Source organism: Triturus cristatus, chromosome 7, assembly GCF_964204655.1.
Source record: "Triturus cristatus chromosome 7, aTriCri1.1, whole genome shotgun sequence".
In the NCBI taxonomy this organism is placed as follows: Eukaryota; Metazoa; Chordata; class Amphibia; order Caudata; family Salamandridae; genus Triturus; species Triturus cristatus.
Genome location: NC_140590.1, coordinates 1725861026 through 1725880139, shown reverse-complemented (window position 1 = coordinate 1725880139; position 19114 = coordinate 1725861026).

Here is a 19114-nt window from a genome sequence, read left to right as displayed (position 1 = left end):
TGTCCCGTCCAAGAATATTATGAATCAAATAATCTGGCTGTAAATCTAACTAGGAATTGCAGAATGTAAAAATTAAAATCATGCAAAGTTCACTTTATCGGGTCTTAAACAACAGACCTATCCCTCTGGTTAAATAGACAGATCTTGCATGCCATCTCATATGTGCCAACAGAAGATTTACCTTAGGCCAAGTTAATTTTTTAGGTACAACACATGCGTCAGTTGAGTATTTTGAGAGTAAGGTGATAACAGCTATCAGCGTGTTATGAAGTCTCTAAACGGTAGGATAATTGCTAAAACAAGTAAGTGCTAGTGATATAAGCGCAATTATGTCATAACATCAACTATAAAGATCTCCAAACCAGCATGAATGTATCCGCGTGAAACGTTTTGGAAATGCCACAAAATAACAACAAGCAATAGAAAAATGCTATATTTTTGCATCCTAAAACTAACTTTACATTTTTAGTAGATACATTTAGTCCTCAAATATATTTTATTTTTATCAAGTGCTAACTACTGACCCATAAAAACAGATATTGCAATAACTCTACTGAGAGTAACTGTTGCAATGAAATGATGTAATCCCTCCATTAGTTAATCGAAACATTGTATCAATTGGACCTACTTGAAAAAGGATAACTCCACTAGTCCCAATTGTGGCTCTCAAGTAATTCCATATCTCATTCCTTACCTGGTGGTCAGTAGCCCAACTGTCCTTGCTTGGACTCCTATGGTATGGACATGCATTGTTCTAGTCTCTTTGCTGGGCATTTCATGACCATTTAACAATGGATTATTGTTATATTATAATGGATGTGGGTCTGGTTGATGTATTTTCAGTCTGCTTAGAGATAACTATTGTGCTATATAGAATATCAATCAAAAATAGTTTGGGACTTCGCATTCATGTTCAAAACTCTACATTTGGAGAAAAAAAATGGTTTGCGGACCCTCTTAGACGTTTTCTGGTAGCGGAATGGGGGAAACCCAGTCATTTGTAGTTTCAAACTTATTCTAACAAATTCTTAATTGGGTGTTACTCTAAAATTCAGCTTCTGTAATGACACTCCACATCTCAAATATTTATTGCCAATGCTGCCTTAGCATCCCAATCTATCATTTACAGCTTTTTCAGGATCAAAGAGAACAAGTCCCTTTACCAGGTGGGGTGTCTCATTTTGACATCACCTTCCAAGAAGAAAGGCAGGACCTGACTGCACCGGTGCTGATGGGAGATAGCCTTTACAAAGCTGTCTTTACAATGGAATACCTTCCGTCCATCATTTGTTGCAGTTTTACCTTCACCACACTTCCTTTACCACACAATTCCTTTACCATATACGTAACAGCAGGATGCAACCATCAGCCCCATGGTACACACCTCAGCTTAAAGATCTAAAGAAAAATGTAGGGCTCAAGAACAAACATGGAGGAAAAATGACTCACCAAAAGGAAAAAAACACTACACAAAGGCGATTGAAAAGTATAAAGAGGCAATAATCTCCGCAAAACCACACTTGTTTACTGAGAAAAGTTGTTTGGCTAAAAACCCAGCTTGAGAACTTCTCAAAACAGTTTCTGCCTTATTTAAATTTGGCAAAAGCAAACAATTTAACCCTAATACAGATTTCTGTGACAAATTAGCAGAGTTTTTCCATAACAAAGTAAAAAGGGTATATGACTGAGTTCTCTAGCTGCCAAGCGGGGTACAACCTGGATGTGTTGAACAAAGGCGACGCTACTATGCAGGCTTGCCTACAAAAGTTTAATCACTTAACATCGGAACAAGTTGAGAGGCTCATATTGTCAACAAAATCGGGATCCCCACTGGACACCTGTCCAGCTACGGTCCTTCATACGTACCCCAACATTATTGCAGACCACTTAGCACCCCTCCAAAACTTGGATGCCGGACGCTTCCCTAACACCTGGAAAAAATCTCTAGTTTGGCCCATTTTGAAAAAACCTTCCCATGTATCCTACGGAGGTTAACAATTACTGGCCTATCTTCTGTCTGCCATTTCTATCTAAAATGTTTGAAAAATCTCCCAACGAAGAACTGCTTTTTTTTCTAGGGTCTAATGATAAACTGGACCCTGGACAACATGGATTCCGACCCTTACACAGCACAAAGTCTGCACTGATTGCTGCCACCGAGGAAATCTGTGTCCAATTAGACGGCGGAAGGAAGGCTATACTGAGGTTTCTCGCCCTCTCAGCCACATTTGATACGGTTAATCTCCAAATACTCATCCATCGCCTGTCCAAAATAGGGATCACTGGTGAAGCCTCTAACATACTTAGATCCTATTTAATGGACTGAGAACAAACCATAATGATGGGAAAACATAAATCTCACCCCAATGCTCTGCTGCATGGGATGCCTCAGGGATCTTTGCTATCTCCAACTCTGTTCAATGTTTATGTTACCCCATTGGCCAAACTCATTCTCCCTTATGGCTTTACTGCCATTTGGTATGCAGATGTCACTCAAATAGTGGTGTCCTTATACTCAAAGCCTGAGAATGTGGCAACTAAATTTAATGAGTGTATGGTTCATATTATCAGGTGGATGCGTGTCAACTACTTAAAGTTGAATACTGACAAAACCAAAGTGGTACTGTCTGGCAAAGATACTTCCTTTTGGAATACTTCCTGGTGGCCAGAAGCAGCTGGGCCTTGCCCATTGCCAGTAAAAAATCTGGGCGTCACTATAGATGACCATTGATCACTATTTGATCACGTCAACTGCATTACATCAACATGCTTTTTTACACTGAAGACCCTACAAAAATTCTTACCTTTTATTCCTATGGATCTTAGGAAAAAGTTATCGTTACTTTGGTGCTATCAAAAATCGATTATTGTAACGCCCTCTACTTGGGGGCAAACAAGAGGACTATTTGCAAGCTGCAATCATAATAAAATGCAGATACACGATTACTGCTTAAAATTCCCGAATTCTGTCCTGTATCCATAAACATTCAAGACCTGCACTGGCTCCTGGTCCAGGCAAGCATCCAATTTAAGTCAATGTGCATCGTGCACAAGACACTTCACAGGGATGCACCTGCCTAGCTCAGTAAGCATATCAGATGGCACATCCCACAACGCAACCTCAGGTCATCGACCGCCTCCCTACTGGGTGTTCCCAGGGTGAAGACCATAAAATGCGATGGCAGAAGTTTTTTCCATCTGGCCCCTAAACTGTGGAACACTCTGCCCATCAGTCTGAGAAGTCAAACAAATAGACAATTGTTCAGAAATTCGCTAAAAACATGGCTTTTTGCACCTAAGTCATAGTCACTACCATCTCCCCCTTGTCTAATTTAAATGACAGCTAGTGCTAAGACTCCTCGGCATACACGCTCAGGTAACTATAACTGCAAACAGTTACCTATTTTACCAGTTCTGCAAAGTTGTCAATTTATGGACCGGATTCGCGAATTCACTCATAAGCACACCCAAACCTTGCCTTCTGATTAGATACATTAAGAACCCACCATTCCACATGGAAATCTACACCCAAGAGCAGTTACGTCTCCAAAGAAGTCTCTAGACTGAGGATTGAGACCCAGTGCTTCTCTGCTTTTACACAATGGCTGAAGCTACATCATCTATTCAAGATAAGCATCCAGAACCTGTTGAGGATGAGGAGAAAGAAACTCCACCTCACAGAAAAGAAGGTGGAATGTGGAAGCACTTTACTATACCCTCTGGAGAAAAGAAGGTAACAGCAAAATATGTGCAGTACAATATTTGCAGCAAGCAGTGATCCACAGACACTGTAAAGAAGTATTCACATGGGATAAGTTTCATGTGGAAGCACCTAAAAGACCAGATGATGTGAAAAAAGCAGGTGCAGCTGGATAGTTGACCTCTACAAGAGCCTTGGGAAAACCATCAACAGCTGCAGTCATTACAATACCATCTGCTGTGAGGAATTGAATGACATGGTTATTCACTACCCTAAATGCCACATGCTTGTTGCTGTAAAAATGACTTCTGTGGGTGCATTCTTAAATACAGTGACGAAGTATCTGTTAGTTTTTTTTTGCTTCCGATGACTACATAATGTTTTTCGAAGACTGAAGCCAGTTGCTTCTATGCATTTCCCAAACCTTACCCTTCTTACTATCTTGTTCACTTTTTGTTAAATAAAAAGAAGAAAAAAATATGACCTTTTAAAAAACCCTGATAGAAAAAAGGTTTGTGTTAGAGCCACCATCTACTCAAACAAAGAGTTAACCCTGCATTTTTTTTAATGTATTATTATATGTATCTGTGTGAGAGTATGTGCGTCGTGTGTACATGAGTGTGTGCCTGGGTGTGTTATTGGATGCTTTAGTGTTTGGCTTGGTGTGTCACTGCCTACTTTGGTGTATGCCTGGACATGTCAGTGTCTGTATTAACGCATGCCCAGGGGTGTCAGTGTATGTATTAGTATCACCCTGGGTGTTTCACTTTATGTGTCAGTGTGTGCCTGCATGTGTTATTTGATGCAATGAAGTTAGGTGAGGTGTGTCAGTGTCTGTATTGGTGTATGCCTGGTATATCAAAATCTGCTTTGGTGTACGCCTGGGTGTGTCAGTGTATGGGTCAATGTATTCCTGGTTGTCTTATTAGATGACTTAGTGTTTGAAAGGGTGTCTCAGTGCCTGCATTACAGCATGCCTGGGAGTGTGAGTAAATGCATTGGTGTGTCCCTGGTTGTGTCAGTTTATGCATCAGTGTGAGCTTGGGTATGTAAGTGTATGTATCAGAGTGTGCCTTGATGTGTCAGTGCTTGCATCAGTGTGTGCCTAGGTGTGTTATCATATGCATCAGCGTGAGCCTGGATATGTCAGTGCATGTATCAGTGTATGCCTGGGTGTCTTATTAGTTGCATTGCTGTTCGGCTGTGTGTGTCTGCATTGCTGTAGGCCTGGATGTGCCAGTGTCTGCATTGGTAGGTCCCTGGGTATCTCAGTGTGTGCATTGCATAAGTGTGTGCCTGGGTGTGTTATTAGATGCATTAGTGTTTGGTTGGGTGTGTCAGTATCTGCATGAGAGCATGCTTGGCTGTGTCAGTAAATGCACTGGTATTTCCTGGGGTGTGTCAGTATATGCAGTACTGTGGGCCTGGGTGTGTTATTGAATGCATTAGTGTTTGGCTGGGTGTGCCAGTGTCTGTGTTACTGTATGCACTGGTGTGTCAGTGAATGCATTGGTATGTCCCTGGGTGTGTCAGTGTATGCATCAGCTTGTGTCTGGGTGTGTCAGTGTGTGCCTGAGTGTGCTATTGGATGTATCAGTGTTTGGCTGGATGTGTCAGTGTCTGCTCTCATGTATGCCTAGGTGTGCCAGTGTCTGCATTGGTAAGTTTTTGGGTTCCTGGGTGTGTGCATCACATCAGTGTGTGCCTGGGTGTGTTATTGGATGCATTAATGTTTGGTTGGGTGTGTCAGTTTCTGCATTGCTGTATGTCTGGGTGTGTCTGTTTCTGCATTGTAAATCTGTGTGCCTGGGTGTGTCAGTGTTTGCATCAGTGTGTGCCTGGATGTGTTAGTATATGCATCAGTATGTACATGGTTGTGTTAGCATATGCATGAGTGTGAGCCTGGATATGACAGTGTATACATCAGTGTATGTCTAGGTGTCTTTTTAGTTGCATTACTGTTTGCCTGTCTGTGTCTGCATTGCTGTAAGCCTGAGTTTGTCATTTTTTGCATTGGTAGTCTTTGGGTATCTCAGTGTGTGCATCAGTGTGCGCCTGGGTGTGTTATTGGATGTATTAGTGTTTGGCTGGTTGTGCCAGTGTCAGCATTACTGCATGCCTGGGTGTGTCAGTGAATGCATTGGTATGTTCCTGGGTGTGTCAGTGTATGCATTAGTATGTGCTTGGGCTTGTTATTGGCTGCCTTGGTGTTTGTTTGGATGTGTCAGTGTCTGTATTAGTGTATACATGTCCTGGGTGTCTCCGTATATGCATTGGTGTATGCCTGGGTGTGTCAGTGTATGCGTCAATGGGTGCCTGGCCATGTAATTTTATGGATTGCTGTTTGGCTGGTTGTGTTTGTGTCCGCATTGCTGTATGCCTGGGTTTGTCTGTGTTTGCATTGATAAGATACTGTATGTCTCAGTGTGTGCATCAGTGTGTGCCTAGATGTGTTATTACATGCATTAATGTTTGGCTGGCTGTGTAATTGTCTGCATTGCTGTGTGCCTGAGTGTGTGAGTGGCTGCATTGGTAAGTCCATGGGTTTGTCACTGTGTGCCTGGGTGTGTTATTAGATGCATTAGTGTTTAGCTGGATGTGTCAGTGACTTCCAGTAAATCATTCCATGCGTACTCAGCACAGCTAAGTGTAACAAACCACGTAGGGTTCCTAAGTTTCTTAACATACATTTTAGTTCCCCATGACGTCGAGATACCAATATTCATTAGTGCCACGTTGACATGCCTTCAAATTAATTAACTGTGATTCTAAATGTTCGTCTCTTTCTTCAACTTTGTCCATCAATTCCTTTGCAGAAACATGTGAAAGATGCAATCCAGTTGTTAATATATGGTTGGCTGCATATGAAAGTGCAAACAGATCACTCTCAAATTAAAGATGAAACAAATATGGAATACACTGGCGAAATTTTGGTTCTTCTGAGTACAGTCGAAAAGTACGATATTCTGAAGCTGGAATCTGAACTGGTCGTTCATCATATCTTCCACCTTTTCCAGTAGGGAACAGCTGTAGAAAACAACGAGCTTCCAAAGTTTTTACCCACACACTCATGGGAGTTCCTTTTGCTTTTTTCATCTGTAACAATTCAATATGATCTCCTATCAGGTCTTTTGAATGTAGAGGGTGTATAGTATAATGTTCATAAATTTCTTCTTTTCTGGAATTCTCCACTTTTTCTATTTGTCCACTTGAAATGTGTGATTCATCTTCTAAAGTCATTTCTTCTTCTTCTACATTTACACTTTTACAGTAAATATTGTTTTGCACCAGATATAATGTAGCCTTTTGGACTTTCGTGACATCTAATAACTCTTCCCATATTTTCCAACTCTTTGTGGGTACACTATTAACAAGAATGACTACAGGTTCAGTATCCTCTCTTTCTACACCAACAGTTTCAACATTTTTCTTAAACTCTAAAGGTAAATACACAACTCTTCCTTTTAAACCTCTTTGTAGATCTGTTGGAGGCAGCCTACCTGTTTGAGGCTCCATACGAATTATAGCCTGAAAAGGGTGCACAAATTGTAGAAGGATGGCCTCATATGTAATTAAATCTTTAAGTTCAGGAGGTATAACTACTAATTCTAAGTCATTATGGACAGCTCTAGATGGCATTTTGTTCTCTTCTAATTTATTGTAACAATATTTACAAATACATCGTACAGTAACTAAATCAAAACGACCTTCCACAAACAGATAAGCAGCAAATTCTCTCCATTTACCATTTTTTAACTTCTCAACTTTTTAAAAACACATCTACATTCCTATTTTGAATTTTATAGTGAGAACGTTGGCAACAAATACAAACATAGTTGGGATTTTCACCAGAAACTACTTTAAATTTTGTTATTTCTTTTTCAAACTTCACATCAGTAGTATCTTCCATCTCTTCTTCAACACCTACACTTATCAAACTCTCACTTTCTCTACACTCCTCTTGACCAGCAAAGAAACGTAACTCTATATCATCACAATTTTCTTTTACGTCCAACACTGAACCATGCAAAAGAGCTCTATTGATTTCATTTAGACATAATGCAGGACTTTTCACGTAGTATAATCTTCCAACTAACTTCCGCGTTTCGTAATAATGTACGGCTAACATTCTTAAATGGTGAAAACGACTTTGACACACTTTCCTAGAAAGACAAGCCAGAGAATGACCTTGCAACCCTGTATTTTTTCTCACTTTGCAAGGATCCAGTCCTTGTAATATCTTAATCTTCTGTTTCACAGTTTTTCTTCCATATTCTCTTAAGACATTTAGTAAAATATCAATAGATTGTTGATGTCTACTACAAATACTTCTACAATCCCATGTAAACACTGGAGCCTGGGTACGTCTCCCTTGAACTTCCCCAGCTATTACTTCTTCAACATTTCTAGGAACTATCTTTTCTTTTTCAATTGTACAACCATTTTTCACTGCATAAGAACGACCACAGGTATCAACTGCATGCAGTAATCTTTTTTGTTGAAAATAACTTTCTTCATTAAAAAAGGTTTGGAACTATAAGTATGCTGCCATTCCAAGGAAAATATTTTACAAAAATTAGTTCTATTACCAAATCTATTTCTTTTACATTTGTCCTTCATACGCTGCATTATTGTATTTAAAGTCTTCAATCTTTTTAAACTTAAGATAAACAATTTTCTTTTCAATTCAAATGCTCTTTCAATTACACTTAGAATCTCCTTTTTTTGTCTGTAAAATTCTGATCTCCTATTATATATTTTACATTTGTTTAGTACATTTTGGAGTACTCTACTTTTATAGATTCTTTTTTGAATTTCAGGAAATTGTTTGTTCCTGCTTCCAACATTATTCTTTTTCCAATAATCCAATTTTCCACTTTTTTGTGCATTTGTCTTTTCCTTTTGTTTCACTGTCCTTGTTGTGTCTGTCTGTTCTTTATTTTTAAAATTGGAAACTGTTTTTGCAAGTTTAAAAAAAAAATCTTTACTTCTCTTACCAGAACACTTTTTCTTTAAAGATCCATGTTGTAGTTGATCTAATTCCTCTTTTCCTTTTTAAAAAAATAAAATAAAATAAACCTCTTTTCTTTGTTCTCTTTTTCTTTGCTCGTTTCTAGACATTTTTACTCTTTCTTAATAATTATGCAAAATATCTGTAAAATAAGAAAAGTATTTATTTATTTATTTATTTATTTATAAATTTATAAAGCGCCTGGTGACCCGGAGGCATCCCCGCGCTATAAAAATACAGTAACCACGAGGACAATTTAATATAATTGAAATAATTATATATAAATATTCACATGCATATCTATAAAAATACATACAAAGAAACTAGATCAATAATTTCAGCAATGAAACAGTGCTACCTGCATAATTTTAGTAGTGTATGAGTAGTGTGAAAGATACTAGAGCATAGCATTAGTAGTACACATCTAATTGTAGAACTGCATGGTTACAACCTGTATCATTCCATGAATGCATGGCTAGTGACTAAAAGATTACAATACAACAAGGAGAGTCCCTGAGTGCATTTATAAGTGCTTAGGTATTGACAGAGTGATAGGATAAGTAGATAGTGCTGGATGGGTGATTGGAGGAGTGCATAGGACTGACAGGAGGATTCCTAAACTGCATAGGGGCTAACTGGATGTTTAGAGAAGTGTACCAATACCATGTAGCTAGTTAAAGGTCTGCATGGATAGTGCACAGAATATTGTAGTTCTACTTGTGTTAGTGACTAGTCCATTCCATTAGTACATAACTCGTAACTGGAATGATTACACTGCTGCAAACAGAGTGCATGGTGAATTTATAAGTGCTTAGGTATTGGCAGAGTAATAGGGTAAGTAGATAGTGCTGGATGGATAATTGGAGAAGTGCATGACACTGACAGCACGATTAATAAACTACATGGCACGCAGAGGGACACCTGCGGGTTGGCTAGCAGAGCCAAATACTATAGTAAAAAGTACGGGCCGTCGCCTTGCAAAGAGATAGCTACGACCGGTAATGTCGGAAGAGGGAGCATGAAGGAGATATCTCGCAGAGAGAACTGCAGCATATTTCCTGTGTTAGCTTGCAGATGTACAACTGCGGGCCCGACAATGGTTTGCAGAGGGAGAGCTGCAAGCTGGCGTGCTGGCTCGTAGAGGAAGAACTGCGAGCCGACTGACTGGTTCATAAAGGGACATCTGCAGCCCATGGGCTCACAGAAGGAGAGCTGCGAGCTGACTCACACAGGAAGAGCTGCAGGCAAACAGCTATAGGGAAAGTTGCAGGCCATCGGCTTGCAAATCATAGGTGCACGACGGTGATGTGGGGAGAGGAAGCGTGAAGGGGGTATCTCGTAGACCGAGACTTGCGGTATATTTCCAGTGTTGGCTTGCAGAGCTACAACTGCGGTCCTGACGACTCACAGACGAAGAGCTGCGAGCCTACTGGTGGTTCGCAGAGGGAGAGTTGTGGGCTGGCTCGTAGAGGAAGTGCTGTGAGCCCACTGATGGTTCATAGACAGAGAGCTGCGCGCTGGCGGGCTGGCTCGTAGATAAAGAGCTGCAAGCCAACTTACTGACTCGTACAGGGAGAACTGCACCTCGTCGGCTCACAGAGGGAGAGCTGCGGGCCGGCTCACAGAGGAACAACTGCGGGCAAACTGGTATAGGAATAGCTGCGGGACGATGATGTGGAGAAAGGGATCGTGAAGGGGGTATCTCGAAGAGAGATAGAGCTGCGGTATATTTCCAGTGTTGGAATGCAGAGGCACAACTGCGGGTTGGCTCACAAAGGAAGAGCTGCGAGCTGAACAATGGTTTGCAGAGGGAGAGCTGCGAGCCGGCGGGCTGGCTAGTAGAGGAAGAGCTTTGAGCCGACTAGCTGGCTCGTAGAGGAACAGCTGCGGCCCGTCAGCTCTAAGAGGAAGAGCTGAGGCCGGCTCGCACAGGATCAGCTGCGGGCCAACTGCTATAAGGAAAGATGTGGGCCATCGCCTTGCAAAGGCATATGTGCAGGACACTAATGTGGAGAGAGGGAACGTGAAGGGGCTATCTCGTAGAGTGACAGCTGCGGTGTATTTCCAGTGTTGTCTTGCAGATGTAGAAATGCAGACTGCCTCGCAGAGAAAGAGCTACGAGCCCACCAGTGGTTTGAAGTGGGAGACCTACGGGCCAGCGGGCTGGCTCGTAGAGGAACAGCTGCAGCCCGTTGGCTCAAAAAGGGAGAGCTGCAGGCCGGCTCGGACAGTTACAGCTCCAGACCGACTGCAATAGGAAAAGGTGCGGGCCTTTGGCTTGCAAAGGCATAGTTGCGGGATAGTGATGTGGGGAGAGGGAGCGTGAAGGAGGTATCTCGTAGAGAGAGTACTGCAGTATATTTCCAGTGTGACTTGCAGAAGTATAACTGCGAGCTAGCAAGCAGAGGAAGGGCTGCAAGCCGAACAATAGTTTGCTGAGGGAGAGGTGCAGGCCGGCACATAGAAAAAGAGCTGTAAGCCGACTGGCTGCCTCGTGGAGGAACAGCTGCGGCCCGTGGGCACATAGGAGTGCTGCGGGCCATCTCATACAGGAGCAGCGGCGGGCCAACGGCTATAGGGAAAGGTGAGGCCCATTGGCTTGCAACTCATGGGTGCAGGACAGTGATGTGAAGAGAGGGAGCTTGAAGGGGGTATCTCATAGAGAGAGAACTGCAGTACATTTCCAGTGATGGTTTGCAGAGATACAACTACAAGCTGCATCACAGACAAAGAGCTGTGAGCCCACCAGTGATTTGCAGAGGGAGAGCTGCGAGCCAGCGGGCTGAATACCGAAATGAGTAAGTGCCTTCTGTGAATACCAAAATGAGTAAGTGCCTTCTGTGAATACCAAAATTGTAGTAAGTTTAGGATTTTATCTTAGCTTAGTTATGTGAATCGGGCCCTATGAGATGAGAAGAGTAAACGGTGGTGTAATTCCCAAAATTTAAATATTCCTTTAATATACATATATTCAAGGGTTTGAATGGGATAAAAAAATGACGGCTGTGTAAAAGCTGTAGCAGTGTTCAGCACCGGTAAGATATGCCCCACTTAAAGGCCTGTGTATATTCAGCACAGAGACACAACCTAACAATTGTCCTCACTTATAATACCAGTTACTTTACTAGTGTGAAAAAATCATACAAATCTTGTAAAGAAACACCTCTCTCCACCTTTATTTTGTCTGAACTAGCAATTAATAATCCCTTTAGCAGCATCTAGTCACTAACTACTAACACGGTGCAGTATTCCAAATTGTAAAACACAAACACTATATAGATTATATCTTAAAATATCATCAAATGATTCTAACCATACATTCATACAGAAAGCAACATGTACGTTTACTTTGTCCATTTACTCTCCATGTAATCAGTGCACATTTTCAACAGGTTGGCAGCATAACACCTGTCTTCACCTATATTCAAATATACCTCCCAGTGTAAAATATAACATCACAACAAATGCATATGTAATAATTCCAACATAACACAGTGCAGTTTTATACCAATGAAACTGATTGCACCATTCTCTATATAGTACATACCCTACCAATCTGGCAATAAACTTATAAGTGCTATTTTTATAATACAAAGAGCTGTATTAGATTATTTTTATAAACAGAACCACTGGGGGCACAAAATGGTGGTGAGAGCTGGACAGAGTAAATAAAGGTGTAATTCCCAAACTTTTTAGGTATCATCCCTTTACTATACATATATTAACAGCTTTAAGTGGAATGAAAAACTTGGCAACTGTCTTAAACGGGTGGCGGAGCTCAGTACCAACAAGACCCGGACCACTTAAAGGCCTGCGTATATTCAGCAGACAAACACACTCTGACAATTACCTTCACTAATAATCACATTTACTTTAGCACTGTGAACAAAATCGTACAGAAAATATAAACAGAACATTTTCATTTATTTTTTATCTCTCACATATTTATAAAACATGTCTTCTGAAGAAACGCTCCCCAACAACTTCCATTTGATAACAACACCAAAATCCAAAGCTTCCCAGTAACACACCAATCTTCACTGATATTGAAATCTACTTCTCACTATAAAAAAATACCACAAATTGTCCACATAACATTTCTGGTTGTTGTTCCATGTCTGTTAGTTAATAACACATGAATTTTCTACTCTTACCTCTTCCCCACTATTTCCACACTAAGCACAATTTAACTTACGTTCGTAATTGGTATGCAGATTTCAAATGTCACAAACGCATGCAATTCTTTCTTTGTCATACAGTACATTTAATGCACCACTCTCACCAAGAATGGAATCAGTGATGGCACAATTTCCCTGTTGCTCCACACATAAATACATGTACAGAACAAATCAAAATAGTTCCTTGATTTTTTCAAATTGCAAAACTTCTCTACAACATTCTACAACACGTGCAGGTTAAAAGTTCATATTTTTTTAAAACTGAATGTTTTTTTTTTGCAAAATGTTCTCGAACATTTAACGCACCTGCAGGTTAAAAGTTCACCATTGTTTTAAGTTCGCACAGTGCCTTCCAAATGCAAGTAGCAGGTGTGGTCGAACTGAGTAAATTTTATCCTATCATATGTACTCCACATTCAAACTGCTTTTTATTAACCAATGGCAAAGATGCTTTTTTACAAACTAATATGCAACCTACTTTTAAGTAAACAATGCTTTTCATTTCCCAATCAGTTATCATTTTGTATGAGAAAAAAAGTAGTTCCGTAGCCGAATACCGGTCGGTAACGGCCGATTTTCGGTAATTATACCGTTACCGACCGGTATTTAGGCTTTTGACATGTAGGGGGCTCATTTCTGTATTCGGTAATTTACCGAATCGGTAAAATTACCGAATCGGTAATTTTACCGATTCGGTAAATACCGAATACAGAAATGAGATGTAGGGGGAGTGTGTGGTGGGTGTGGGGAGTCGTTATTTACCACCAACTGTAAGTTGGTGGTAAATGACAAATGACTCAGTAAATGCATTTTTTAGCCCTTAGATGTGTGCAATGTGGCAGACACACATGCCCTCATGGCATGTATGTGTGCCACATGTGCACACATGCAGAAATCAGGGGTGCAACAGGGTGTCAATGTGACACCCTGCCACCCTTGATTAAGCTCCCCCCATTACCGATTCGGTATTTACCGATTCGGTAATGGTAACTGGCTTCCCATTGATTCCTATGGGCCTCCTGGCCTATAGGAATCAATGAGATACAGGTTGCCATTACCGAATCGGTAAATACCGACTCTAAAATACCGACACTTACCGATTCGGTATTTTTTTTCCTACATTACATTTACCGATTCATAAATACCGAATCGGTAACATTCGGTATTTATGAAGTGGTAAATGTAATTTACCTACATAAGGCCCTAAATGAGCTACAGACATCTTTCCATATCTTCCAGCTATACCTTCAAAATTCTAGTGTGGATCGTAAGACATAGCTATGTTTTCTGGTGCAAGAGGTATGCAGAACAGAGACGTATTGACTTAAACCAAGGTTTACAAAATGTGGACATTAAATGGTTTGGACAAAGAGGATTGAAGTGGCACCAATTGCTCCCTTTGGTTAAAACCTGTTTGCATCTCCAACACCCTGACCTCATGATTGTCCACTGTGGTAGTAATGACTGTGGTAGGTTTGGAAATGCTAATGAAGGACACCTTTAGGCAATTGATGTTGCTTTTGCCTTGAAACTGTTTTTTATATTTGTTTTTGTATATTCCAATATATTCCAATATATGCCAAAGACAGAAGTGGAAATGGTCAAAGCTGTGTCTGCATCCCTCAGAGACCATAGAATGGGGTCGATATACAATAACAACATATGTTTTCATATGGCTGATATCTACAGAAGTGATGGAGTACACTTCACAGATCAGGGAAATTGAGTTTTTCTGAATAACCTGAAACTGTGCATCCGCACTTATATGTAACTCCAACTAATAAACACAAAGGCTCTTTTAGAGCCGCTTTATATTCCCAATATCAGTTCGAAAGAGTGACAGCTGCGATCTGACTAGCACACGGAGACCTGCGGGCAGTCGAGCAGCCTCGCAGAGGGAGAGCTGCAGCCTGTGGGCTCGGCTCGCACAGAGAGAGCTACGGGCTGTCGGCTCGCAAATGCAGAGCTGTGAGCCAATGGACAGGTAGTGTTTTATGGTTTAGGGTAGTACAGTGGTATTTGGGTAGTGTAGGGGGTCCTTCTGTGGGTAGTGTTTTACGATTTAGGGTAGTGCAGTGATGTTTGGGTACAGTAGGGGGTCGTGCTGGGGTAGTGTTTTAGGGTTTAGGGTAGTGCAGTGGTGTTTGGGTAATGTAGGGAGTCATGCTGGCGGTAGTGTTTTAGGGTGTAGGGTAGTGCAGTGGTGTTCGGATAGTATAGGGAGTCGTGCTGGGGGTAGATTTAGTGTTTACGATAGTGTAGTGATGTTTGGGTAGTGTAGGGAGTCATGCTGGGGGTAGATTTAGGGTTTAGGGTAGTGCAGTGGTGTTTGTGTAGTGTAGGGGTCATGTTTTAGGGTTTAGGGTTGTACAGTGGTGTTTGGGTAGTATAGGGGGTCGTGTTGGGGGCAGTGTTTTAGGGTTTAGGGTAGTGCAGTGGTGTTTCGGTAGTGTAGGGGGTCGTGCTGGGGTAGTGTTTTAGGATTTAGAGTAGTGCAGTGGTGTTTGGGTAGTGTAGGGAGTCGTGCTGGCGGTACTTTTTTAGGGTCTAGGGTTGCACAGTGGTGTTTAGATAGTGTAGGGGGTCATGCTGGGGGTAGATTTAGGGTTTATGATAGTGTAGTGATGTTTGGGTAGTGTAGGGAGTCATGCTGGGGGTAGATTTAGGGTTTAGGGTAGCGCAGTGGTGTTTGTGTAGTGTAGGGGGTCATGTTTTAGGGTTTAGGGTAGTGCAGTGGTGTCTGGGTAGTATAGGGGGTCGAGTTGGTGGTAGTGTTTTAGGGTTTAGGGTAGTGCACAGGTGTTTGGGTAGTGTAGGGGGTCGTGCTGGGGTAGTGTTTTAGGTTTTAGGGTAGTGCAGTGGTGTTTGGGTAGTATAGGGAGTCGTGCTGGCAGTACTGTTTTAGGGTCTAGGGTTGTGCAGTGGTGTTTAGATAGTATAGGGGGTTATGCTGGGGGTAGATTTAGGGTTTACAACAGTGTAGTGATGTTTGGGTAGTGTAGTGAGTCATGCTGGGGGTAGATTTAGGATTTAGGGTAGTGCAGAGGTGATTGTGTAGTGTAGGGGGTCATGCTGGGGTAGCGTTTTATGGTTTAGGTTAGTGGAGTGGTGTTTGGGTACTGTAGGGGGTCATGCTGGGGTAGTGTTTTAGGGTTTAGGGTAGTGCAGTGGTGTTTGGATAGTATAGGTGGTCGTCCTGGGGGTAGATTTAGGGTTTACGATAGTGTAGTGATTCTTGGGTAGTGTAGGGAGTCATGCTGGGGTAGATTTAGGGTTTAGGGTAGTGCAGTGGTGTTTGTGTAGTGTAGGGGGTCGGGTTTGGGGTTTAGAGTAGGGCAGTGGTGTTTGGGTAGTGTAGAGGGTCGTGCTGGGGTAGTGTTTGAGGGTTTAGGGTAGTGCAGTGGTGTTTGGGTAGTGTAGGGAGTCTTGCTGGTGGTAGTGTTTTAGGGTCTAGGGTAGTGCACTGGTTTTTGGATAGTGTAGGGGGTCGTGCTGGTGGTAGATTTAGGGTATAGGATAGCGCAGTGGTGATTGTGTAGTGTAAGGGGTCGTGCGGGGTAGTGTTTTAGGGTTTAGGGTAGTGCAGTGGTGTTTCTGTAGTGTAGGGAGTTGTGCTGGAGGTAGTGTTTTAGGGTTTAAGGTAGTGCAGTGGTGTTTGTGTAGTGTAGGGGGTCGTGCTGGGGGTAGTGTTTTAGGGTTTAGGGTAGTGCAGTGGTGTGTTTGTAGTGTAGGGGGTTGTGCTGTGGGTAGTGTTTTAGGGTTTAGGATAGTGCAGTGGTGTTTCTGTAGTGTAGGGGGTCATGCTGGGGGTAGTATTTTAGGGTTTAAGGTAGTGCTGTGGTGTCTTTTTTCTCAGCCCCCCCCCCCCCTGAACAATAACCCCCTTATTGAAAAGGAGAAACTTTTTGGAAAATTTCATAAAGATTCATCAAATGATGCCAAAGTTATAAGCACATGATGGGCTCCAGGAGAGGGGCTGCGCAACCCCCCGGCCAACATGAGTGAAGCCATGGGGCTGCGGGGACCTCAGCGGGCCCCCGCAGCCCCAGCAAGCTCCCGCTAATATTTTTAAAGAAATTCACCCGGGACCTAGCCCACCCGGGGACCTCATTAAAATAAAACACTGGAACCCGCTACCCCAGCGCGAATTGCGCCAATTTTTTTACAAAAAACAACTTTATTGGCCCTGCGGTCCTTCTGGGACCCCCTGAGCAGGCCTAGGGGGTCAGGGTGTTTTTACCCTACCCCCTTCTCTTGTTTTCTACCTTTGTTACTCTGTTTTCTAGTGACTCGCTTCTACCGAGCCAGAAGATGGCTGCCAACACTTCCTGGTTTGGAGTGTTGCCAGCCAATCACAGTGAAGCTTGTGCACGGGACTTAGGCTCCGCCCAGATATCGTAACTTTGATTTTTCTAATTTCACAGCAACTACTAAACGGATTTACACCATTTAACAAAAAGGTCGTTTTCTGAACCAAGCTGTACCTATCGGCCAAATGTGGGGTAATTCCGTTCAGTAGTTTCGGCTGTAGCCTTGCACAAAGTTTCCTATGGGAAATTGAATTTTTGACTCTTATTTTTTGAACTTCTCAAAAACTACTGAACAGATTTACACCATTTATAAAAAGGTCGCTTTCTGAACCAAGCCCTACCTTTCTGCCAAATTTGGGGTAATTCTGTTCAGCAATTCGGGCTGTAGCTCGAAGCAAAATTTCCTATGGAAATTAACATGGGGAAAACGCATTTTGGGACCCCCTTTTTTTCTCAGCCCCATACTTTCAGGATAGGAGCTGACCTGGATAGACTTTTTTGGGGAAGAATTTTGCAAAGATTCGTCAAACGACGTCAAAGTTATTAGCAAATCAAAAAATGCTTTTCCTATGGAAACTAGGTTGTAACTAAAACTACCTACTGGTGATATATATATATATATCAACAACAAAGCAGGCAAGGAGCACCATAGGTTACATGTATTTAAATTGCGTTATGGGGCAATTTCATTGGATGATAAAAACATAGCCAGCAACAAAGGACTGTCTCCACTTTATCTCCAAATGCCAATATTACTGGTCGCCATATTAGCCTGCCCTTTTTCTGCATGAAACCGAATGGCAGGCATATAGTTTTTCAGTTGTTTAAAAATTCATCAGGTCTCAAATGAACTTCTTTAGCATTTAGTCTCTTATATATATATATATATATATATATATATATATATATATATTCACTGAAAAAACCATAGGTTTCACACATGTTATAGTTAGAGGAAATTTTACTGATAAAAAACCAGTGAAATTGCCCCGTTATAGTTAGTGCTGGCAACTATAACTCACGCGACCGCAATCCTCTGCTGATGCTAATACTGTATTTAGACACTTATTTGCCCATGTCTTCTTCCATACATTTTTAGCTATACATATATTACAAATATTTTTTTTTCATAAAGACACATATGTCATCAGCAGAAGATTGCGGTCGCGTGAGTTATAGTTGCCAGCACTAACAATAACGGGGCAATTTCACTGGTTTTTTTATCAGTAAAATTCCCGCTAATTATAACATGTGTGAAACCTATGGTTTTTTCAGTGAATTTGCAAGGTTTTTTAAATGCTAATTCCTAACTATAACGTGTGTGAAACCTATGGTTTTTTCAGTGAATTTGTACGGTTTTTTAAATGCTAAGTTACTTTACGCCATTCGTGGCGTGCGCGCCCACTTAACGCAGTTAAGTGGCCGTGCAGGGTTTTTATCAACTATAATAAGCCCTGTACATTTGGTGGCCGATGGGGTCAGTGTGGATAGTGTTTTTTTTATTTCGAATTTATAATTCCATGTTTACAATATTTAGTTTTTTATCACCTTAAATAACCCCTGTACATTTGGTGACCTGCGGGCACCAAAAGCACAGGGGGTGGGGTGATTGTGGATAGTGTTTTTTTTATTTCAATTTTTTTACCGTACGCTTACGGTACGCGTAATCGGCGATATTGCCGAAAAAATAAAAATGCCGTTTTTGTTCTTGGGGGTTCTTTGGGTACTCCCTCAACATGGCTATGTGGGTGGGCGTTGTCAAAACAGCCTCTTAACATGTTTTTGGGCTTCCGATTTAAAAAAACACTCTCAGTGCGAGAGACAAAATGGAGGCCGCCGCTTCCTGGTTTCGACCGATTCGAATGTTTACTATGATCTAACAGCCAATCAGAATCGCGCACGGCACCGTACGCGT